The sequence below is a fragment of the Macaca nemestrina genome, chromosome 2, assembly GCF_043159975.1.
Source record: "Macaca nemestrina isolate mMacNem1 chromosome 2, mMacNem.hap1, whole genome shotgun sequence".
Taxonomy (NCBI): Eukaryota; Metazoa; Chordata; class Mammalia; order Primates; family Cercopithecidae; genus Macaca; species Macaca nemestrina.
Genome location: NC_092126.1, coordinates 189,866,436 through 189,893,202, shown reverse-complemented (window position 1 = coordinate 189,893,202; position 26,767 = coordinate 189,866,436). Strand labels below are relative to the sequence as shown.

General features: G+C 33.6%; 1 long non-coding RNA gene across 7 annotated transcripts in view; it reads left to right on the top strand.

Moving 5' to 3' along the window:
• Positions 1 to 26,767, top strand: part of LOC105477415 (uncharacterized) — a 186,558-nt gene that overhangs the window by 78,348 nt on the left and 81,443 nt on the right. For 4 of the 7 annotated variants that reach the window (XR_011620420.1, XR_011620417.1, XR_011620422.1 and 1 more), the window contains exon 2: positions 25,052 to 25,100. The exons of the other annotated variants lie outside the window; for them this stretch is intronic. This is a non-coding gene — a long non-coding RNA (uncharacterized lncRNA). The remainder of the gene's footprint in view (positions 1 to 25,051; positions 25,101 to 26,767) is intronic. 7 annotated transcript variants of the gene reach the window in all.

The window sequence follows — 26,767 nt, the reverse complement described above, 5'->3', positions numbered from 1 at the left end:
CAACTTTACAAAACCTTAAAACAGAAGTACCACTTGACCCAACAATCCATTATTGAGTATATACCCAAAGCAATATAAATAATTCTACCATAAAGACACATGCAGTTGCATGTTAATCACTGCACTATTCACACTAGCAAAAACATGGAATTAACTTAAATACCCATCAATGATAGATGTGATAAAGAAAACGTGATATATAGACATCATGGAATACTATACAGGCATAAAAAGGAACAAGAACGTGTTCTTTGCCACAACATGAATGGCGCTGGAGAACATAATCCTAAGTGAACTAATGCAAGGACAGAAAACCAAATACCACATGTTCTCACTTACAAACAGGAGCTACACATTGCATATACATGGACAAAAAGAAAAGAATACCAAACACCAGGGCCTATTTGAAGGTACAAGTTTGGAAGAGGGAGAGGATCAAATGACTGTCTGTCAGATACTACGTTTATTACCTGGGTAACAAAACAACTTCTACACCAAACCCCCATGACACACATTTTATTGATTTACCAAAACTGCACGTGTATCCCTGAACCTAAAATACTAGTTTAAAGAAATCCTTCTATGCCTCTTCATGGCTATGTGACTATGGATAATTTATTTAAATTATTTGTGATTCCATTTTCTCTTTCGTACAATGCAAATAATAATAATGATACTTCATAAGGATGTGAGTATTCAACACATTATGTGGTAATTACAATGCGCAGTTCATAGACAGTAATAAAAAAGTTTACAATAACTATTTTAATTAATTTTTAAAATCTGCAGCACAAAGAACAAGTATAGAAGAATATGATGCAGATTTGAGAAGGCTAGAAAGATCACGTTGGCAAGCACAGTCCATTTTTTGCATGCAAAAGTGTTTTCATTTGACAATTTTGTAAAGATTCATACATTTTAGATCTTCAACCTCCTGTCAGATACATCCCTGTGTCATAGTTATGTCACACAAATATGCTCTACTATTTCCAAACCTATACAATACAATCTCTATTATCAGTGGTGAGAGTCATTGCAATTGTCTACATCTTTTACTATCTATTTGTTCCAAATAGTCATTTTTAAAGTCAAATTGTTCCATTGGCAGATTAAATTATATACAGAAAATGCTAAAATAATCCATTAAAAACTATTAGAACTAATAAATAAATTCAGCAAATTTGCAGGATACAAAGCCAACATGCAAAAATCGGTAGCATTTGTAGACACACATAGTGAACAATCTGAATAAGAAATCAAGAAAGTAATCCCATTTACAACAGCTACCAATAAAATAAAATACCTAGGAATAAATTTAACCAGCAGATAAAAGATCTCCACAATGAAACTACAAAACATTGGTGAAAGAAATGGAAGAGAACAGATATAAATGAGAAGATATCCTATGTCTATAAATTAGAAGAATTTATATTACTAAAATGTCCATAATTCCCAAAGCAATCTGCAGATTCTGTGCAATCCTCATGAAAATAACAATGACATTCTTCACAGAAGTAGAAAACACAATATTAAAATGAACCACAAAAGACTTCAAATAGCCACAGAAATCTTGAGCAAAAAGAACAAAGTGAGAAACATCACAGTGACTTTAAAATATACTACAAAGCAATAGCAACCAAAACAGCATGGTACTGGCATAAAAACAGACACATAGAAAAATAGACCAGAAAAAAAAAAACCACATATGAAAACATTAAATACGTAAATACATCTATATATTTACAGCCAACTGATCTTCAACAAAGGTGCCAAGAACACACATTGGGGAAAATACAGTTGCTTCAAAAAATGGCACTGGGAAAAGTGAATATCCACATTCAGAAGAATGAAATTAGACTCTAATTTCTCACCACTAACAAAAATCAACTCAAAATGTATTAAAGACTTAAGTATAAGACCATAAGCTATAACACTATTAGAATAAAAAATTAAGGAAATGTTTTAGAACATTGGTCCTGGCAAGGAGTTTTTTAATAAGACCTCAGAAGCGTAGGCAACAAAAGCAAAAATAGACAAATGAAATTACATCAAACCAAAAACCTTCTTCACAGGAAAGCTGGTCATGCTATGGGTTAGAAATTTTGGATTACTGCTGTTTTGTGAATAAAAATAAATATTCCTTTGGTCAAATTTTGTCCCATTGACTTTAGTCTAATTATTTATAATTACAAGTAAGGTTTTTATTAATAATTTTATTTCCAAATTTTTATTACATTGAAAGGAAGTAGATCCATATTTTAACTTAAATGTAATTTTCAATATTGTGGTTGCCTAGATACACATGTAATAAGTAAGCTAAAAATAAATGTTTAAAAAATATTGGGCCGGATGTGGTGGCTCATGCCTGTAATCCCTGCACTTTGAGAGGCCAAGGCTGGTGGATCATGAGGTCAGGAGATCGCGATCATCCTGGCTAACACGGTGAAACCTTGTCTCTACTAAAAATACAAAAAAAAAATTAGCCGGACATGGTAGGAGGCACCTGTAGTCCCAGCTACTCAGGAGGCTAAGGCAGGGGAATGGCATGAATCCAGGAGGCGGAGCTTGCAGAGCTGAGATCGCGCCACTGCACTCTAGCCTGGGCAACATAGCAAAACTCCATCTCAAAAGAAAAAAAAAAAATTGGACCACTGATGAGAAAATTCTCTCCTAAGAAATTATCAACTAAAAACATTTCAGTGCTCTAAGTTATATTGGAAAATTTATCGAATAGCTTACATAGAAACACTACAACTCAGATAAAATAAAAATCACATTATTATAATTTATACTAAGATAAAAGTGTATAACTATTTTAAAGGATGTATAAGTAAAAACATTAAGAATATTTCATACCTTCACACAATTACAGCAAGATTCACATTACAAACTGCAGGTCATAGATACAATAAAATAGGCAAATATGTCAATAGCTTAGTTAAAAATGAAAAACTATAAGCTCTTAAATCAGCAAAAAGTAACTTTATTCCAGATATTTAGAAAGACTAGATTAAAACTAACTCTGTAACCAAGTTTATAAATATAAACTAATTTCATGAGACAGAAGTGTGATATTTCTAATTAACAAGGTTGTTCATATTTTAATTTTTATAGTGATGAGTGATAATGCAGATTATCCCCATAAATATCTCCTTAAAATTGTGAATCTATATGATTGAATCCATATTTATCTTAAATGAATATAGAAAAGTTTGTTTTTAATAAAATAGGTTAACGATACAATATACAGGAAAAACTTCAAAATTAAAAATTAGCCATTTTATGTACGTGTTTCAAAAGAGATTTTGGGCTTGTACCAAAATGTAAACATTTCAGATTTGTTAGGAAATATCTGTCAAATCTATCCACGGTTTACACATTTTAATTTGTTGGTGAATACAGCTTTGGTTTTTTATCTGCTAATTTATTCCTTTTGGCAATGAATCTCAGTTCCTTTAGATTTATCATAAAAAATATTGTTCCTCCTCATCAAGTTACTAATTAATGATACATGCTCTCTTCTACAATTGTCCTTTATATATTCACACAGAAGTAGTTTGAAATATGTAGTGTTCTTAAGAAATTAATAACTTCAAATTAGATAAAAATTAATGTTAACTATATAATGATATTAAGAACCAATTCTGTGGTTACTTTTTATTATTATTGTCATACTTTATGTTTTAGGGTACATGTGCACAATGTGCAGGTTTGTTACATATGTATACATGTGCCATGTTGGTGTGCTGCACCCATTATATTAGGTGTATCTCCTAATGCTCTCTCTCCCCCCACCCCCCACCCCACAACAAGTCCCGGAGTGTGATGTTCCCCTTCCTGTGTCCAAGTGTTCTCATTGTGCAATTCCCACCTATGAGTGAGAATATGCAGTGTTTGGTTTACTGTTCTTGTGATAGTTTGCTGAGAATGATGGCTTCCAGCTGCATCCATGTCCCTACAAAGGACATGAACTCATCCTTTTTTATGGCTGTATAGTATTTCATGGTGTATATGTGCCACATTTTCTTAATCCAGTGTATCATTGATGGACATTTGGGTTACTTCCAAGTCTTTGCTGTTGTGAATAGTGCCGCAATAAACATGCGTGTGCATGTGTCTTTATAGCAGCATAATTTATTGCTCTTTGGGTATATACCCAGTAATGGGATGGCTGGGTCAAATGGATTTCTAGTTCTAGATCCTTGAGAAATCACCACACTGTCTTCCACAATGGTTGAACTAGTTTACAGTCCTACCAACAGTGTAAAAGTGTTCTTATTTCTCCACATCCTCTCCGGCACCTGTTGTTTCCTGACTTTTTAATGATCAGCCATCTGATACAGCCATCTGATCTTTGACAAACCTGACAAAAACAAGAAATGGGGAAAGGCTTCCCTATTTAATAACGGTGCTGGGAAAGCTGGCTAGCCATATGTAGAAAGCTTAAACTGGATCACTGGATCCCTTCCTTACACCTTATATAAAAATTAACTCAAGATGGATTAGAGACCTAACTTTTTTTTTTTTTTTTTTTGAGGCAGAGTTTCGCTCTGTTGCCCAGGCTGGAGTACAGTGTCATGATCTCAGCTCACTGAAACCTCTGCCTCCTTGGTTCAAGCAATTCTCCTGCCTCAGCTTCCCAAGTAAATGGCATTACAGGCAATTGTCACCACGCTCAGCTAATTTTTTGTATTAGTAGCAGAGATGAGGTTTCACTACATTGGTCAGGCTGGTCTCAAACTCTTGACTTCAAATGATCCACCTGCCTTGCCCTCCCAAAGTGCTGGTGTGGTTACTTTTTTTTTTTTTTTTTTTTTGATATATAAGAGAACCATCATCCATAACTCAAAATTAGAATCCCAGAAAGGAAGTTACCTAACATGACATGTATTCAAGAAATCTGGCCAGCATGTTGATCAGGAATTAGAAAGAGACAAGAAAGGTACAAAGAGAAGAACAACTATCACACAATTGGAAGAGTGTGAGTTGAAGGACCTCTGAACCTCTGTAGCAGCAGTAGGTATGAAGACTAGAGAGATGTAGGAAATAGGATCAATAAGATTTGGAAAGTAATTAATTGTGTTTCAAGAATGAGAGGAGATAAAGTTGGGGAAAAAATGACTCAGACGCTTCTAACTTACAAAGCTAGATGAAAAGAAAACCTCTCCCTTACCAAACCTTTTGGGGGTTCGAAGAAAGTATATGTTTGTGCCCAAATATGTTTGAAGGCAGAATCTCTGTTAAAATCTAGTAGGTATTCAATATATGGAGACAAGATGTAGAACAGAAATTGAAGATACAGATACAAATCTTAGAGGGAGCTGAAGCCTCAGGGTTGAATGTGCTTGCAAGGAAAAGTAAAGCATAGATGGGACTAATGACAGAGTGTGCCAGTAACAGTCATGAAAAATTGTAAAATTTTAGAGGCAGGCCAGGGAGAGCAATATATAAAAAGACGGAACAACAACAACAACAAAAAATAACAGTTATGTTAAAACAAAAGAGGCAAATGATGCTAGATGTGGCAAGTGGTCCCATTGAAAAAGATAGAGCACAAATCTCTCCTGAAATATTAAATAAAGAAAATAAATAAGTCAAAAATTAATCCAAGATACAACCTGTAAGGGACTGGGAACTTAATAAAGAGAGGAGATTTGGTAAGAAGCACTAATTTGGTATAGAAAGTGTATATTTGCTTTGGTGTCTGTTAAGTTCATTGTGATGAAATCCACCCAAGAAGATATCTTCATTGGGAAACTGGTGAAGGAGCTTGAACTTGGGTAAATGGATGTGAATTCTGTTATTAGATATATAAATATATGACAATTGATAATTTACTAAAATTTTTCATAGCCATTTGATTATTTTATGTATTTCAAACATTTCAAAACTACCAGTTATTAATTGAATACTTGAAATATTCTAGGAAATATGTTTATCTCTTTACATGTCATTTAATCCTTACAACAAACCTTCAATCTCTGTAGTATTCTTAATGATTAGATTTTAAACATGAAAGCACTGGGAGTCAGAGCAGTTTACATACTTGCCAAAGGTCACATAGCTATAGAGAGAGTGGAATACAGCATGGGTACTGGGAATCCAGATCCTGAACTCTTCGCCACCATGCAGTACTTATTGCAGGTGTTAAAGAAAAATGACTTCTAAACATTCATAGAAGGAAAATTAGTTGATTCTGCTAAAATTGAAGGACTGAATTACTAAAATTGAAGGACTGAATTACAATAATTGAAGATTATTGGAAAACGCCCATGAAACAAAGTCTGCAAGAAAATAAGCAAATAATGTAATCATAAAATTGATTTGCTTCTTCAAGAAAGAGGAAACACTTTGGTTACTCAAAACTTGTGCTTGTTATAGAAGGCATATTTTAAGCAATAAGCAAGTATTATCTATGTTTATGTTGATTTTATAATTTTTATAGTTTTTAACTTCCAAGTCTTTACATGTTTTAAAAGACTAAAACAATGGTTTTAACTTTTATCCTGAAATGTATGCAAATTTTCCAGTTTTGTTTAGAATTATTTTTACAGAACTATAGATCACTTGGAAATTTTGAATACATTAAATTTCTCTTCACAAACAAATGGTTATTATTACAAGACAATGCAATTGAAGATAGGGTTGCATATTAGCAGTGGGTATTTGAAACTAGAACAATGAGTTTTGTAAAGATGAACTTTTTAATACACTCCTACACTTCTGAAAGTAACTATTGGACATGCACTATAATTATGTGTTATAGAAAATGAATAAAAGATGTTCTTCCGAAACAAACGTAAAGTAATATGAGAACTCCCCCTTTTCTTTAATTTAAAACAATGCTACCGCACATTTGACCCAAAAGAGACTTTATCATAAAACATTCAGAATCACACACAAATTAATATAAAAACATAAATATGTTACATGCACTCTCAAATCTGGTATCAATTTTCCACGATTTTTTTTTTGTGGGTAAAGTTAAGCCATCAACATTTCCCTTACTTTTTCCAGTATGTAAAATCAAAATTATTTTCGAATATTTATATTCCATGGGCTACAAATTGCAATTTATTTAAAAAAGCATGACAAATTGTGCCTAGTCATAAATTTCAACTAGTTTTTCATAAACAAGTAATATATTTCGTAAGATATGGATGGGTGCAGGGTTCACGCCTGTAATCCCAACACTTTCGGAGGCCGACAGAGGCGGATCACCTGAAGTCAGGAGTTTGCGACCAGCCTGGCCAACATAGTGAAACCCCATCACTACTACAAATACAAAATTTAGCCGGGCGTATTGGCGGGCACCTGTAGTCCCAGCTACTCAGGAGGCTGAGGCAGGAGAATTGCTTGAACCCAGGAGGCAAATGCTGCAGTGAGCCAAGATCACGCCATTGCACTCCAGCCTGGGTGACACGAGCAAAACTCCATCTCAAAAAAAAAAAAAAAAAAGAAATGACTAATCAACTACAATTAAATATGAACATTATAAATACTCCCTTAAAATAAAGATCTTTATTTCTTAGATCTTTCTAGCCATAGAATTCAGCAAAGACTATGGATGAAAGATATTCAGTTCAAAAATTAAAATAAGTTTCTGAGCACTGAAAAATTTAATACTTGAAGGTACTTAGTAGATAGAAATGTAGATGTTACTTACTGAAATTGCTTTATTACTGCCTGGAATAACTACACCCTGCTTATTCTTGAATGGAAAAAAATAAAGTCTCTAAGAGAGTAAATACATACCTATGTCAAATAGTAGGTATGTTATTTTAACCGGATTTAATGTTGACTAAATTGGTCTTATCCCCACGTAACTTCTAACCCTGATCCTGGAATGTAGAGCAGATTAGAAAAAAGAGAAAAGCTCACTGTTAGGTAATTAGAAATCCCTTCTACTCTAGTTTCCTAGCAGGGATTATAGATTAAAATTGCAGTCATCAATATTATATCCAAAATAATTTAAGCTAATGCCAGTTTCTTTTGTCAAAGTGAAAAAAAAAAAGTGTTAGCTCAATAACAGTGTAGAAATGTTTAGGTCATGTACTTTTCTTGTATTAAATAAGAGGGTGTTACAGAGTGTCTCATTATTGATTAATCTTCATTAATAACAATTGCCTGATTGTTTAGGGTGAAATATACTTTAACCAGGAAAATGAGTCACATCATGAACTCTAAATCTTCTTTGCTCATCTTGTCTAAAGAGGCACCAAATCCTGCCAACTCCACTTCCTAAGTACCGGTATCAAAAAATGTCTCTTCGTCAACTATCCTTCAATGTGCATAACATTCTATTCTAATTCAGATCCTTATCATTTCATTCTTATCATAACTTCATTTCAAAGTTATTTTTACTAATTATTTGTTTGGGCTTACTATGCTTATTATTAAATATAAAACTTAACTGATAAAGAAAAAACCTCCTCATCCAATTTTCCATAAGATGCAACCATGTTCATAAACTTACAGACATTTTCAATATACGTACAAATATGCATGTGAGTATATGCATGCTTATATTCAAGTATTCAATTTTTACAAAATAAATTCATACTTATTGTTTCTTGACTTGGTTTTGTGTTTGTGTGTTAACAATGGGCTGTAATTTTATTAAGATCTTTGGGTAAATTCTTGTATTCAGTACCTCCAGGTTATATTTATCCAACATTTCAAAATTAATTTAAACATCAGAGACTATAAAGAAGTAACATCAATAGTAGGGAAAACTTCAAAATTTTTATATAAAAATGGTCAATAGACAATATCTGAAGGCCTGTTTATTTTTTCCACTTTACTATATGGGTTCCATAAGAATAAACTGATAAAAGACACTATCTGATTTGGTATTAACATACACAGTTTTATTCCATTTTCACTTTTAGATATTCATCAATAACTTTAGAGGTAATTTCAAAGCAATTTTACCTTATTCCTGAAAGTTATTATATCCATATAAAACAGGGAAATTTGCAAATCAGAGATTAGGCAAATTTGAAAGCAAATATCCAAAATTTTGCATAGATTAAGGTAGGCTACATCTGTACCTCAAATTTGCATCCTGTGGTAACTATAATATCATCATAGAAAATAAGCATAAAGGTATTTTGGAATGGGAATAATATTATCCAACCACATTCCCTTGCATGGACACATAGTTTTGCTATGGGGACCGAAAAGGGGACCAGAATTGGTCTGTATGGTTGTACCTGGATGCAAATAAGGCCAGTAATTTTCCCTTAAGTGTCTGTGATGTGCTTCAGATCACCCTTTCCCAGACAGTTCCCAGAAAGATGAATTATTTTAGGACTAGTAACACTAAATGTTTTCTATTTCCATCTACCTATTGTATAGGTAGTAAGAGAGTTAGGGAAGCTACAATGAAGGGAGGAAGTATGATTAACAGAATGATATTTAAATGTTTATAAACAAGCTCTGTTTTGCAGGGTAGTAAAATAATCAAGTGGAAAATATTCAGCAAGTAATTAGAAAAGGGTGATGGGAATTCTGAAAGAAAGCAAAATGTAGATTCTAATGCGAGGGGAGAAGTGGAGCTTTCTGACGCCATGGGATGGGGGGCTATACAGCAGGTCATTTTCTATTACCATCCATCCAAGGGTAACAAGTTTTGCACAATATCCCGTTTATGAAATACTAGAAATAAATTTATATCTACAAAGCACTTTCAAGTGTTCTGAATATTTTAGCCCCAGCCAAAATCATACTGATCTCAGTGGTGCTATCTGCCTGCCAAACATTTTCTTCACGTCCCCGAAAATTTTCTTTAAAAAGTGGTCTACTTTTACTGTTTCCACTTCCTTAGCCTACTCTATTTGGAAGTGTCTCTAATCAAAATTCTACCCTACTCTTACGATGTACACTATTGGGGCGATGGTTACACTGAAAGCGGTTACACTGAAAGCTCAGGCTGCACACATACCCCCTACATTTACAAAAGAAAAAAGTTCTAAACTCAAAAAATGCTTTAAAAAATAATCAGAGAGTCTCCAAATATTTTATTATTTTTCATTAGTTTTCTTGTTTTATGCCACACTATCCTGGTCCTCCTAGCACCTTCATTAGGTTTACTTACTCATCTTCCTCCTATGTCAGCAGTTTAGCTGCTAGCTTTCTATTTCTCTCTTTATACATTTCTCTATGTAGCCCCACCAATCCCATGACATCAGAAATCTCCACTCTTCACCTAGTGTTCAAATCTACATTTTACATTCTTTCAGAGTTACCATCCCTCATTTATAATTACTTGCTGAATAATTACCAGTTGGTTATCTTACTACCCCTACAAAACAGAGCTTATGTGTAAATGTTTAAATATCATTCTCTTTCTGTTCTTGTGATAGTTTGCTAAGAATGATGGTTTCCAGCTGCATCCATGTCCCTACAAAGGACACAAATTCATCCTTTTTTATGGCTGCATAGTATTCCATGGTGTATATGTGCCACATTTTCTTAATCCAGTCTGTCACTGATGGACATTTGGGTTGATTCCAAGTTTTTGCTATGGTGAATAGTGCCGCAATGAACATACGTGTGCATGTGTCTTTATAGCAGCATGATTTATGCACATGTATCATAGAACTTAAAGTATAATAATAATAAAAAAAAAGAAAAAAAAAACTCCATAATTCTGAAAAAAAAAATATCATTCTCTTAATCACACTTCCTCCCTCCATTCCAGCTTCCCTAACTCTCTTACTGCCTATACAATAAAATCAAAACTTTTTGTTCCGTCATTTAGAAATACTCCCATCCTTATTGTAACTACTCATCATTTCAATGGTTATGCTTCAGTTTAACTTGAGCACTCACTGTGAGCCCCCTTGAAATCTTGTAATTTTCTTTCTCTTTTCTGTGTACTATTCCAATTACAATCCTCTCCCAATTCATTATTTATCTAAAGCATAAGTTCTCAAAGAATCTCTTAAATCTCCAAAATAATGCTTCTATTATTCTATAGCACTCTCTGTTTATTTCTTGATTATCACTTATCACACTGCTTAATTACTAAATTTATATATGTGTTTACTTATGAATGTATATAATCTATGTATAGGAAGACCAGGAAGATCCATAAAACATAAGCTTCCCTTTATTAAGGCATATGTCTTTGGGAGATAATTTTCCACTGATCTCTCATTTTTCTGCATGTCTTGTGATGAGAAGCATCGTAATGTAACTTCCAACGAGTTGCACTCCAATATAATCTCCTGCTGAAGGCAAAAGAAACTTTTGACTTCCTTCTAGCCAACAGAATATGGCAAAAGTATGGAATACTCAATCCCTTTATTAACTTACATTATATGGCAGAGATGAGGAGATGGTTACTCCCATGGTTTTGTATAGGACAATTTCAGCAGAATGGAGTGAGAGACTCACCTGCTGGCTTTAAAAAGAAAAAGAGCTGCCAGATTGTGAAAAGACATTTGAGAGAACAATACAGCAAAGAACTGTGGGTAACTTTTAGGAGGTGAGCATGGCTCCTAGATGATAAGCAGCAAGGAAAGGGAGTTCTCATTTCTGCGATCACCAGAATCTAAATTCTGCTAACCACCAATTGAGGCTGGAAGAAGATTCTGTGATCTAGAAAAGAATTCAACCTAGTTGACACCTTCAATTTGTCCTCATAAGATTAAAAACAGAGGACTCTGTTATCATGCCCAGACTGCTGACTCACAGGAACTATGAGATTATAAATACATTGTCTTAATCCAGTAAATGTGTCACGATTTGTTGCATAGAAACAGAGAACTAATAGAGGCTCTGATGGCTTTTGTTTTGGGCTATCTCATTCTAAATGACAATATGGCAAATAGCCTTGGAATATAAGTATTTCTCTGAAAACTTGAGGGCAGGGTTGCTCATTGAGCAGTGTAGTAAATGTCTTCTTCCAGCACAAAGGGCAAGCAGATGGAAGCTCCTACTTCTTGATGTGCCATAAGTATAAAGACCTTTATCTTAGACCCAGGAGTCTTGTATCCTCTACTACTATCCATGAACTGCCAAGCTGACTTGTTAACTTGCAAACAGGGTAAAAATATCAGATTCTTCATTGTTCTTGACAATGTGTTTCTCATTCACTTTTGATTTTTCACATAAGGCCAGCAAAATGTCTAACATACAATAGGTGCTCAATTAAAACAATTTAAAGTAATAAATAAACTAATGGATTTAGTAGAACTACTGTAACCTAAAGGAATTTCTTCTCACAACCTAGTATGGCATTTATAATCTGTATAATTATATTTAAAACAATTTCCTAAAATGTCTTTTTAAATAAATTTTAAAATGTAAATTTTATATTTAATTTTTTATTTTCAAATACACAGTATGTTCCTTGGGACACGGACTTTTTTTCCCCAGTTTTTATAACTCTTTGTGTCTACAAAGTGTAGCACTTAATACATCATAAGTACCTAATAAATGTATCCACAGATTTAGTAAATTTGATTTTTTAATGTAGTCACATACAATTTCAGAAGTAGATTGTGCTATATCATTTGCAAATTATCCACTTCTGGTGGTAAATCGATTATTTATTGGAATTGCTTGGATTATCAATATGAGTGTCATAATAATATTCTCACATTTTATTTATGACATACAGGCCCTAAATGTTATGTTCTCAAGAAGGCTATTTAACATGTTACTGTGTGAGGATAGATTATACAACATTATTTTTTCTGCTTTTGCATAGCATTTTATCTTGTGAATGAGTATTCACATTGATTACCATTCACACTCACTAGCTAAGATAGGTAATATGCTATTGTCTGAGTCCATTTTCTGATGGCTTTTAGTTTTCTAAATGCTTGAGACTGGGTAATTTACAAATAGAAGAAATTTATTTCTTATAGTTCTGGAAGCTGGAAAGTCTAAGGTCAAGAGGCTGCATCTGGTCACTTTCTGGTGAAGGTCTCACACCGCCTTATAACATAGTGGAAACCATCATAGCACAAGAGAGGCACAGGAAAGACAACCGAGTTGGCTTTTACAGTGGACTCACTTTCATGATAACTAACCCACTCCCATGATAATCCATGAATAGATTAATCAGTTCATGAGGGCAGAGTCCTCGTGACTCAATCATGTCTTAAAGGCCCCAGCTTAAGACACTTACATTGGGGATTAAGTTTCAACAGGAGTTTCAGAAAGGAAAAACATTCACATGATATAAGCTCTAAATAAATCAGAATATGTAAGTTGTCCACATCACACACACACAGAAACACACCCCACAACGAAAGCCTTAGGACTAAAAATCAGATCTCTTAGGTCATAGCCTAGAGCATTTTTAAGTAAGTGGCCTGCTTTATAAGCCCCCACAGAAGATAGAGAAGGGCCCATGGAAAGCTTAACCTAGAAGTAAAGAAAATATATACCTTGAATTTGAAGTATAAAGATTCCAAATATCTATAGTTAGGCAAAATGAACCCTCTTGGATATGACAGTGGTATTTTCCATGTTCAACAGTTCAGTTTAGTTTGGAATCCCATGATGGGGAGCAGAGAAGAAAAAAAAAAAATCTGGTTTAGTATGCACCTGTCTCTATTTAAAGATAATTCTCATCAGTAAAATGTGGCTTAAGTATAGCAATTTAGCTAATTTGATGGTTTTCACCACTAGAGTGCCTTTGTCATCTTACATGTGATGCTTACCATTCAAAATGGCAGGTTCACCAGCAGTTATACACTACTAAAAATGTGACCCTAAACACTTCTACAGTAAACATTTAACTTTAAGAGATCTCATGATAAATTTCTGAAGGAATATGAATCGTCTGAAATTTTGTGTCTGTCCTTACTTAACATATAAACATATTTTCTGGGGAAAGTTTATATTGGTTTGATGAGATTCTCATGGCTTAAGGAAAGGAGTTGAGGATATTGTAAGTGTGGTTATTCTAGAATTTAGATTGGTAGATGACTAAACTTCAGGGTGCATTTAAATTTTAAGAAATAATTTTTGATCTGAATATAAAACAGCATGTAACTTATGACATTATTTCTTATAGAAGAAAAGTCTCATAAGGCAAGTTTTTTAATCAACATGAATGTGTTCATTCACAAATCATCTCTTATAATTGTACCTAGACTTTATTATTAGCAACTGTGCCATCATCAAAATTTTGATTTCATGCAGTTCCTTGACATTGTCATCCAATAATTTGACTCTTATCCTCCTAGCATGAAAACTGTAATGCTCTTATACTAAACATTTTTCAACTCACCTGGATCTCCAGTTCACATACTTACTTACCATATCTCACTTCACGTTCTCACTTACTTTCTTAATTTAGATTCCATGGCCCATTGTTATAACCATTCTGTGAATATGCCCACAACACCTTTGCTCATATTTCTCTTAATTTATATTCACTAGCTAAAGATGCCTATTTTAATGGATGAGGTGTTTATAACCTATTGGGTCAACTGCTCACTTGTGCACTAGATTCTGTTTTCTATCACCTCTGACCTATTCTAGGAATTTGTTCCTGAAATACTCACTCTTTCTCCTGCATCAAGAATTTCCACATTCAGTAGGCACTTTGTATAACTGTAGACATTCTTTAAAATAGGATCGAGAGTCTTCTGTGGAGAGATGCAGAGCATAAGGTGAAAGGAAAGGAAGAGCACAGCTGCAAAAGCTGTTTTCCATCATGTTATTTTGGTAGCATATCACAGCATATTAGCCCCATAAGAAAGGAAACAAAATGGAAGTTACACAATGAAAAGAGGAAGTCAATGAATTCTGCATTTGGAGGCAGAAAAATTGTTGAATGCTTTAAAAGTGTAGGTGAGCTGGAAGTAGGTAATTAGAATAGAATGGCTAAATTTGAGATGAGAGCTGCAATATAATTATTGTTAATGAAAATATTTTGATTTAGTCCTTGAGAGTGGTAAAAAAAAAAGTGGAGTAGAAAACAAGCAACAGAGGGGTCAATGTCTTGGCGAAATAATTACACATTTACAGAAGACACCAAAATCAAGGTAAGGGTAGTGATGAAGAGGGACACAGTGATCTGGACATGAAAGCGTTGCATAAATGTGGTGTGAAGGTGGAAACTAACATGGATATCAGTAGATGACTTCAATAAAAAGGGTTTAGTCTGATAGTTTATACTTTAGAAAAACTGAGTATCTGTAGAAGACAATGTAGAACTTGTTTGAAAAAGAGCAAATGAAATCCAAAAGCATATCACTCATCCCTAGGACCTGAGGTAACATGTGAAAGGGAGAGAGAAAAAGAACAAAAACAAAAACGAAAACAAAACTCCACTTGAGAAAGCTGCAGAGGAATTGTCCTCAAGGAACAGTCACATTTCCATAAGAACAAGAAATGGAGAGGACATTCAAATCAGGTTGATAACAGGTTGATAACACAAGGTTACTGGTCCTTCGCAAATCTCAAGGTGCTGTGGGTGTCAAAAGCACCATGAAATCTTTGGGACATCTGTTGAAATTGGCTATTCTAAGGGAGTACCAAAACTATCCCTGATTTATATTCACTAGCCTCAGATATAGTCTCTGGTATATTTAGTGCATTAATAAAGCATTTTATAATTCTACCTGATTGAATATATTTCTGTTTGAGTCTCAGCCAAGAGAGTGAGTCAGAGCTTATTCATTGGAGTGATAACACACTTAGAGGGAAAATAGAGGTGGATCTCACATTCAATTGAATCGATTGTTTATAAGGTCAGCATGTGGCAATCAATTTTGTAGCCAGATCTTAACAGCACATCCAAAATATAGGAAAGGTTTTGAAGGGTTGATCTTGTCTTTATTTATTTCTAGTCACTAATGATACAATTGAATCAGAATATTTTTTCATTATTATATTTAAAAAAGAATCCACTTCTTAGTGTTTCATCTACTATTAACATTATCGATTATAAAAATCCATTTTATAACTGGTACTGAACAAGGGGAATGAAGAGCATATAAGCAAATGAATGATAGACAGTAAACTTTCTTTTGACGACTGAGAAGTCACTTGTGAAATTAGCTAATGTCATACACTACCTGATGAATAAAAACTGGAATAAAGGGAACTGGATTCTCTTACAAAATTGTGTCATTGCACTTTGATAACTCTGGCCATTTTCCCACAATAGTATGTATCTGTCAAGCTACTTTAAATATAAACCTTAGCTGCTCAAGGTGCTCTCTGATAATTTTATAGTTGTAGAAAGATTACAAAACAAGGTCACTATGCATATGTAGTATTATTAACTTAGTTTGGGAAGAAAAAGAAAAAACAAAATAGATTAATTTCATGCTTGTTTTTGATTGGCACCTTTCCTGTAGTCAATGCTAATTTTAATGGTTAATTTGGAGAAAAGGCATATAGGAAAGATAAGAATAAAAATAATTAATATTTGCATAGTAATAGTAGTTGAAAAAATGTTTTCATATACTCGGTAAAGGAGGCCTTACTCTACACATGAAGATAAGGAGGGTTAAAAAAGTTAAATTATTTGTTTAAAGTTTAAATAGCCATTAAAAAGCAGTTCTGAGGTTGTGCCTTTCCATATCATAATAATATAATTTTTATATATTTCACCCTGGAGTGTTTTAAAAGCTAGTTTAAAATATTAAGTTGCTATTTGAAAATAAGAGGCTAACTGTTATGCATAAAAAATCAGAAAACATTACATAAAAGGAATTGTCAACAATGATAGAAGCCTAAAGAAATTCATGCCTGAGAAAACAGATTGGTTCCGTTTGGAAGATGTGTGAAGAGAACTGGGATTTAAAAGGATTTAGTGGGATAAACAAATTGTTTAATGGAATAATAACCTGGGAAAGAAACATAAGGAGTAGGAAGGAAGAAGCCAGAGTCTAGCTTTGCATGGCCAGCTTTTATTTCTGACTGTTTAAAATTAAGGATGTGTCTATGCCGAGTTGTCTTGCATTTGGGCTGACTTTTATTTGGTGTGTCCAGAAAGGACCTCTGACTTAGCGTGATCAGTACTGGAAGAGCAACTCAAAAAATGATCACTGAAGTTTCCATTTTTGCCTTGTCATTTCATGTTTTTAATGGATTGAGCTGAACGAGAGCTAAATAATTTCCAAGTGACAAGTTATTTCCCTAGAAAAGAAAGAATTTACTCAGAGGGTAGGGCACAAGAACTTACAAAACTAGATCTCTTTTTAAAATTGTCTTTTGAGTGAATTTTAGGGCTGAGAGGTTGTTTTCAGATTTTTTTAAAGGTGAAGCTAGGTAGAAAAAATAAACAATTTATATTTCTGATTATAAAAACACAATAAATATATAGTTATCTGCCCACATCCAGCTCAATTTAAACTAAAAATAATAAAAGCATATATAGAAAGCTTAATAATTAGAAATAATACTTTGTGCCTATCTCAATACTAAGGGAAATTTGAGCTTTAAGAGACTTCAATTTACATCTGAAAAGTATCTGGCTTTGTATTAAATCTTGTAAATAAATTATATAGTTGACTACAATTATGGCAGAAGGAATGTACTAATTATTGGTGACTAAGAATGCAGCAGAAGTAGAGAGCCTCGCTTGTTAAATGTAAAGGGTTACTCCGATAGCTGTTGTTACTACTGTAAACTACTGTGCAAGAAAATGCAGAAAGACTAGACTTCACTTTTATTTATTTTTCATTTGTAAGATTTGACAGTGTACTATTTTTTGCTGGTTTATTTTCTTGATAGAGCAATGACACAGCCCAAAGTTCTAGTTTTCATAACAGTTTTTTCAGCACAAGATTTATAATAAAGAACAGTGAGTGGTTTACATTTTTGCTACTGCAAACATACAGATAAAAATTTGTAAAGTATAATATTCTGCATTGAAAAGATGCAAATATCCCAGAATGAGTAACTCATTAATAGAACATTTGTTTAAAAAGTAAAACTCATATTTTATGATGCAAACAAATAGTTGATTGATATATTTTTAAACCAAATATTCTGCATTGAAAGTTGGGAAAAGGATGGTTCTTCTTTCTTTTACACTCTACTAAGGATCGACAATTTTACTTTGTGTTATACTCCTTAGTAATATCTAATTAGACTTTTTGATCATTGCTTAGGAAACACGCAGACAACTCTTAAACATATCTTCATGACATAATGCATTTATCTGCTTCATTTTTTTGCCCTCACAGAGACAGCAAGGATATTCATGTATACGTGTGTTCAGTAGCCATTTCATAAGATGGAACATAAATTCTCTATTTCGCAGAGAAGCATGTAGTGAATAGTCTGTTTTTGTTGTCAAAAAGCCAGTTTTACTTTTTCCCTGCACAACGTATAGATCCAAAATAATTGCAACAATCTCCTTTGAGTTGGTCAGATTTCTTAGCTGAATTCAATTCTCCTGGGAAAGGAAATAAAAACTCCAATTTCTGGAACTGCTTTGCTTGACTGTGTGACCAGTATTACAAATTCTACTGGATGCTTAATGATATTATTGGTAGAGGTAACTGGTAAAGTTTACCAATTTACATACCTATCATAACAGCTACTCACACGAAGCGTTCATTACAATATATTTCATGCTCAAATTTTAAAGATTATTTATTCTGTTCGGTGTACCTGTTCTGCCATTTATACAGAAAACCACACACGGTTTGATAATCTTCGTTATATTGACAACTGTTATATACTCTGAATATTGTTTCAATGTGTTTAGTCACATAATAGATCGATTTAACTGGGAATGTCTTAATATAGAAAATACTTAGCACTACACAAAGTAAAAATAGGCTTTTTTCTTTCTTGTTTATATAGAAAGTCATCAATTCACATTATGTGTTAGTAGAATAATATTGATTGACAAAACATATATTGTCTCTTCTATTTCACCGCATTGTGAATTTTGAGCTATTATCTCAATTGTTCATTTAAATGAGAGTAGCAATTGGTTTTCCATTTTATTGTAATGCATCATTTTTTTTTACTTGTCCCTTTTATCATTTTGACCTGAGATTAATAAATATAGGAAACAACTTAAATGGAAAGATTAATTTAATTTTAATGTCTTCTAGGTATTAGGTCTTTCTGCTCTGTTGGGTATAAAGTAAAAACATTAAAGGAAAATGAACACTTAAAAATATTGTTTCATCGTTCAGTGTGAACCCTCAAGGTATTAAAGGTAATAAACAAAAGGGAAAGACATGAAATCAAAATGTACAAGTGACTGCGCTATATTTGATGCCACTTTGTTCTCTGGATATTCTGCTTATTGTCAAAGAAGACAAATTCTTCCAAAGCATGAACATTTAGTTTTGATATTTTGTGCATATTGTTTTAATGGGGCTTCTTTTAATAAAGTACCCAAGACTTTGAAACTATCAAAGTTACTTTAGAAAGCTATGGGGTTTATCCTGGGGCCAAAAGGTAAAAATCTATAAAGACAGGCTAAAAAAGATTAAGTACTCTCTTGGGAAGAACATAATTAAGAAAGATTTCACTGAAATACACAGAACTGAACATGATAGAAATAATGTCAAGCAGACTATTTTCCACTTAAAGAAGATAACAAGATGAGAGTTCATGAATGGGACTGGGGGAGAAAGGAAATTCAAGGCAGATGTCAGGAAATACTTTTTCATAAAAAGAATCACAAATACTTGGGGAGGAAGTCTAAACAGAAAAGCTAAAGGTAAAGTGAAATTATTGACTGTAAAGATTCAAGGAAGTTTAATACACATTTTAAATGTGGAATATAAAATAATGGAATACACAATTATTTTTCGGTTTGACATGCTTATTTTTACATGCAATAACACAAGTCCAAAATAAACAATAAAGCATGCAATTCAAACTAATTATAAATTGTGAAAAATGGTGAAAGGGAGGGAGGCAGTACTAGTTTTACTAAATAAACTTTTTTGACCTACTAAATATAAATCAGTCATTCAGCAAAGTGACTATAGAATTGACAGAATCCTGTTAATTTTGAGAGATTATGCCATGCTTCTAATCAAGCACCAGTGTTCTAGCTCTGAGTTTTCTTAAATATAGTCACTTTACTTAAGGTCACTTATGTTTAAGTGGGAAATATTGAATCCTATAAATTTTGAGAACTACCAGTATCCTAAAGGTTATTAGACTCCATTCTTTGTTAGAGAAATGCAACGAATGCTTACTAAATATCAGACCTAGACCCCAAAATCGTAACTCTGACAACTCCTAGTAATTTCATATGCTAGAGGAACTTAAAACCAATAGGTCTAAGACTCTTTTCTTTCCACCTCTCCCAAACTGCTTTTACCTTTTATTTGCATATTTCTGGACCTCGTATTATTAGTAGTTATTGCTCAGAAGTCCTCATTCTCTTTAGTGGAAAATTGTTTTTATAAAACATAATCAGAACTTTGTCAGTATATAGAACTTGGAATGATTTAACTAAAAAAAAAATTGATTATGAGATCATGCTGGTATTTCCATTTCATATTACTATCCTACTATCCTAGAGTCTTAGCATTTCTATTTTATAATTATATCTCTGTTTTTATACATTATGAATTATGGTTTCTAATAATATTTATATACCTGTAATTACTTATTTACTTTATTCTCAACATATGCAGAACATTTTCAAAATAATAATACCCATATTGTAACTGGTAATAAGTCTCCTGAATGCATTTGTAAGTTTTTTATTTGCTTTTGGAATACATTCCATTAAGTATGAAAACCCAAATCAGTGTTCTAAAAGCACTCGTGCCTTTTACCATGTGACGACCCTGAAAAGTTGCCATCTATGAATCGAAACCAGGCCCTCACCAGACATCAAATCTGCTGGAGCCTGATCTTGAACTTCCCTGCCTCCAGAACTATGAAAACTAAATTTGTATTGTTTATAAGCTAAAAAAAAAACCCACCTGAAGTCTTTATCTTTATGCATTCCTGCATTTACCTTTACGCATTATGTCAACAACTGGAAAAACAGATACATTTGTTCAGTTGGCTTTTCACTTTTGGGAATTTTTTTCAATAGATTTTTCTTTTCCATTTCATTTTTGAGTATTTAAAATATTATTCCAAGATCAATCCTGAATAACAAGTAATATTCAGGGAAATATTATTTCCATCCTGTCCCCTCCACTATGCTCTCCTATCACACAATGAGAGTGATTGATTATTATGATTGTCTTTAGATGTAAGTGTTACTATTTGCAAATTTAAGAAAATTGATATAGCATTCTAGCAATGCTACCCAAACAGTTGTCAAACCACAGACCTGAGAATCATTCTTGTCTGTAGTTTTGTTTCTTTTTTTAGACTTCTTGAAATTTTTTCCTACAACTTATACAATATCTTGTCCTGTTCACATCTAACAGCTATTAAACTGTCCTCTTGCCAGCAATCATTTCTCCCACCAAAATGCCATCCACATAACCTAGAAAATTATTTTTTCATAAAATATAACTCATGCAACATTACATCTTTCATTGATTATACATTGCCTACATAGCTAAGATTCAAATTCAGATCTTCAGACTAAAAATTTAATCCCATTTCTATTACAAATATTTGTCTCCCCAAGTCTAAGGGTTTTGTTTTGTGCAGTGGCACCATCTCGTCTCACCAGGTTCAACCTCTGCCTCCCAGGTTCAAACCATTCTCATGCTTCAGCCTCCAGAGTAGCTGCAACTACAGGTTTGTGCCACCACAACCAGCTAATATTTATAGTTTTAGTAGAGATGGGGTTCCACCATGTTGGCCAGGCTGGTCTCGAACTCCTGACCTCAAGTGTTCCACCTGCCTCGGCCTCTCAAAGTGCTGGGATTACAGGTGTGAGACCCATTGTGATGGGCCAGCCTAAGATGTTTTAATATCCAGTACATTTCTGAATCACTTTCTTTGTTATTGCTTTACTTTATGTTCCAAGAAAGGAGAACATCTTCCATATCACATAAAATGATATAATTATACATTATATAAGAAGAAAATATTGCCATGGAGTAACAACAATAGGCTTTAATGAGCCTTAAGAAGTAATGTTTTTTTCAATTTTAGTTACACAATTCATATTTGAAGATAAAATTGGTAAGCATAGCTCTAAAAGATGAAGTGTCATTTCTTCAGCCACTAATCTACAGAACTATGGGATGTTCATATACATCCCATTTGGGATAGACACATGAATTCAGATGTTTCGGGTCCCACTTCTAATATCTTGAGTAACATTCAGAAAAACTAAGATCTCACATAGACATGGAGATGTACAATAAAGTTAGGATGCGTGGAACGCACTAAGAAAACCCTTCTTATATACATCCTGCATACTTCTTTGATATATTTGATATCTTGTTATTGAAGCATTTAACAAGTGAGTGCAACTACCCTGATTTCAAATAACTCTGATGATTAATGGAATACAAACATTTGTGAGTCATCAACTGAAAGCCTTAGCCTAAGAGCATATCTTTAGTAAGACATAATTTACGTTAACTGTGATGCATACGTATTCATTTTACTTCTCATGGAACTTTTAAAATAAATAAACTAAATAGATACATATGGCATTATATTAAAGACCTATTGGTATTTTATTCTAACTGTTTTAAGTAGACAAAACTTGTCTAGTTAATTTGGTACATAACCAATATTCTAAATTTTGGCATATAAAAAGTAATAAAATGTCTATACTGAAATCGTAGTACACACTTGCTGAACAAGCAATAAATATATGTTAATTACATACTCAGAATTCTTTCATTCAAAAAAATTTACTGCCAGGTACAGACTCATGTCTCTAAACACAACATTTTGGGAGGCCAAGGCAGGAAGATTGCTTGAGGCCGGGAGTTCGAGACCACCTTGGGCAACCTCGAGAGACCCTGTCCCTATAAAAAATAAAAAATAAAAACAAATAGCCAGGCATGGTACACATATCTGTAGTCCCAGCTACTCAGGAGGCTGAGGTGGGAGGATCAATTGAGCCCCAGAGTTCAAGTCCACAATGAGCTATGGTTAGGCCACTGCACTTCAATGTGGGTGACAGAGTAAAATCCTATCTCTAAGTAATAATAATAATAAATAATTTTAAAAATTTACTAATAATTAAATCCAAGTCACTATGCTAGGCTATAGGAGACAGCATTAAAATGAATAAAATTGCCTTACTGTTCTTAAAGAGATTGAAATTTAAAAAGCGAGAAAGCATAATAGTAATTACTGTGCAAATAATAATGCTCTGAAATTCCCAGTCTTAACCCCCCCCAAAAAAAAATAGAGATGAAGAGAAAATAAAACTTTTGAGGTGTTCTGTGAAGGTTTGAGGTGGAATGTTTGTTAGTCATTAGAAGGAAGGGCTTGTGAGGACAGGGGTGATACGGTTTGGACCTGCGTCCCCACTAAACTCTCATGTTCAGTTGTAATCTCCAATGTTGGAGGTAGGTCCTGATGGGAGGTAATTGGGTCATGGGGGTGGATCCTGCAAAAATGGTTTAGCAGCATCCCTTTGGTGTTGTTCTAATGGTAGAACTCTCATGAGACCTGGTTGTTTAAAAGTGTGTACCACCTCCCCCATCTCTCTCCTCCTCCTGCTTTGGCCAGGTAAGATGTGCCTGTTTTCCCTTTGCTGTCTGCTACGATTTTAAATTTTCTGAGGCCTCCCCAGAAGCCAAACAGACGGTCAGCATCATGTTTCCTGTACAGCCTGTGGAACCATAAGCTACAGGCTTTTCTTGATAAATTATCTACTCTCAGGTATTCTTTATAGCAGTGCAAGAACTGACTAATACAATTGGATATGATGTCCAAGAAAGGAGTTACGGAATGGACAAGGAGCTGGGGCTGGGTAACAATATTATGGGAGAGGATTGAAGGTCAAAAAGGCCCATTCCAGAGATTAATTGTTGATGTCAAATATTGAATGATAGGGTTGTTGGAATAGGAGATTTTCTTGAGTAAAATGCTAACTCAGAAGGTAGACTAATTATAGATCAACCAGTCTTTAAATTCTAAATGAAATCTCAATATGGGCCTTGTTAAAATTAAAATCAGATGTAAATGTTCCTTTCTTGCTGATGAGCCTCTCCCAGAAAAAGTTATATCAATAACTGTGAAGGATTTAACCTACTTTCAAGTTAACAAGTTTACCTGCCACAATTTCATAGATGCTGGCAGAAAATATAAAACTTCTAGGCCAGAGATAAAGTACATTATAATTCACAGTAATAGCAGTAGCAAGAGTGTCAGTATTTTCTTGAGCTGATTCCTCAAACTCCAATTCTTGCAGAAAAACCCAGTTATTCTCAATTGAGTATTTGGATCCAAGACTGTACTTACCAATGAGGATCTTGGCATTAAGCTTAATTATGTGTATTGTTTAAAAAAAATCCACAGATAATTTTGATTCACAGTCTTTGTTAAAAACAATTCAATAAAGAATGAATTTTAAAAAGGTTTGTTAAGCTTAAATCACATTGGAAAGACAACAATTACTAGTTAAGTCTCTATTGTAAACTCTTTGTGTGTTCAGCACCATGCTAGAATTTGAAGGAAAAAAAAAATCTTAGACTACATATGTGTTTTGTAAAACTTTGCATTGTAACTGGAATTGTAAAAATATAAGCATAATTCAGAGAAAAAAAAAGTACATAGAATACAGAATAAAAGTTTGGTATGTATATAAAATAAAAAATGTTATTTAATCTGAGAATAATATGTCATATTATGACTTATTAATTAGAAACTGATTTTCATACATACCAGAGAAGTTGTTTCAATAATTAATTAATTAATCTCTATTTCTGCTGTAGATATATATAATGAAAGATGCTATATACAGTGGCTAAAAGTATACACTCTGGAGCCAAAACACCTTAGTTGAAATCCTGCTGTTTTTCTCAGAATAAATGATTTTCGTCTCTGTAGGCTTCTAAATCCTCACCTGTAAAATCAGCATAATAATTGCATCTACTACATGGACTGTTATCAAGATTAAAAAGTTAACATATGTAAAATTCTTTAAAATGTGTTTGTGTCACAGTGACTACTTAGTATATTTAACTTTTATCACTATTTCCAGGCCCTGAATTACTGTGTCATATGCTTGTCCCCCAACAAAGCACATACAGGTAATTGTTTATTTGCTTGATTGTGTTTCTTGCTAGATTGTAAACACCATAAGGTTAGGTACCATATTGTATTTATCATACCTGCAATACCTGCACAATTTCAAATCCGCTATAGCCATGTCATAGTTATGGAGTAGGGGAGAGGAGGAGGAGGAAGGAAAGAAACCAAGAAGGCAACAAGAAAAAGAATGAAAATGGTTCCTCCCCTTAAGAAACTCATATTTTATTAGGAAAACAGATGTGCATGCAGTTGATTAAAGTACACTTGCAATGTTTTGTAGAGGAGTAGGTAAGGGATGAAGACTAGGGATAGCTATCCAAAGATGGGGAGACTCCTAGCAGTTTGGGGGACTATGGATGGGAGGGTATTCCAGTTAGAGGAAGCAAAATAAACATAGAAATGGCGGCGTTAAAAGACATAGAATCTGCAGGGGAAAATGAGTTCACTTTGGCTTCAATATGTTCATAGGGAAAACTGAATACCATGCACCAAAGCTATGGTGCTAAATTAGATCCAGACTTCATAGGACTTGGTATGTCATACCTTTGTTTATATGAGATGAACTCAGTTTTGTTTTTGTTTTTGGATTTGTCTTTTTGTTCAAACATTTATTTATTTTATATTTCATGTGCTTTATAGTTACTTTGAAAAAATTAAAAATTGAAGTATTTTCTTTAATTCTGCTAGCTTTTGGTACATTTGTATGGTTGCTATTTTTGTTAAAAGTAAGTATCTGTAACATGTTTTATCACTCTGTCATTGGAAATTTGAGCCAGTCACTGTGCTACGAGGCCCTCTAAATAATTAAGACATAACTAGAGGGCTGCGACTTAGTAAATCATGGAGCTAGCCCAGGGATTGGAAAGGGCTTCAGGTTTCTCACCCCCAACCCACCAATGAATCCCCTCTACAACATCGCCACCAAGTGGCCATAGAACCGCTACGGGAGGAGCTGGCCTGAGTTAGAGAATGCTTTGCTCTACAAATAAAACCACAGTGAGTTAGACTTTAAAGGTAATCAATAAAAAGCAGTGTGTTTAAGTTAAAATTTGTGTCAATGTTTATCATTAAGGTCCCCAATTCTTAGGGAAAATCCATTTCTTTTTTAACAGAACTTGAGGATTAGAATTGAAACAGGTAATTCCTAACCTTAAAAATACTCATTTGTAAATGTTTCTTTCCACACATAGTCTTCTGGACAGATGACAAGCAAAAGAAGCCGTGGGTTAATGAATATGAACAGAGAGACAGCAAAAAGAAAGCAGGAAAAAAAGGGAAAAGAAAAGAACAACACATTAAAAATGGCATAGTGGGCTTCTATTTGCCTTGGCTTTTTATTTTTATTTAAAGGATGAACACAACATTACTTTAAAACATTTACTAGTATTACAAGTAATGTTAGATCAGCTAGTGTTTTTATCAACCCACACAGTAAACACTCGGAAGTTTAAAACACTTGGCAACTATAAGCAGAATTTGAAATGAGTGGAAAGGAATGATCACAAATAATGAGGTATGTGCCGCTTGTTCCTAAATACACAGAGTTCTGACTTCTTTTGCCAACTCAATGTTCAGGAAGTAATTTTATTAAGCTGATGCTACAGATCCTTATTGTTCTCATAAAGTACTACAATAACAGAAACAAAAGTAAATAAAATAGCCAACA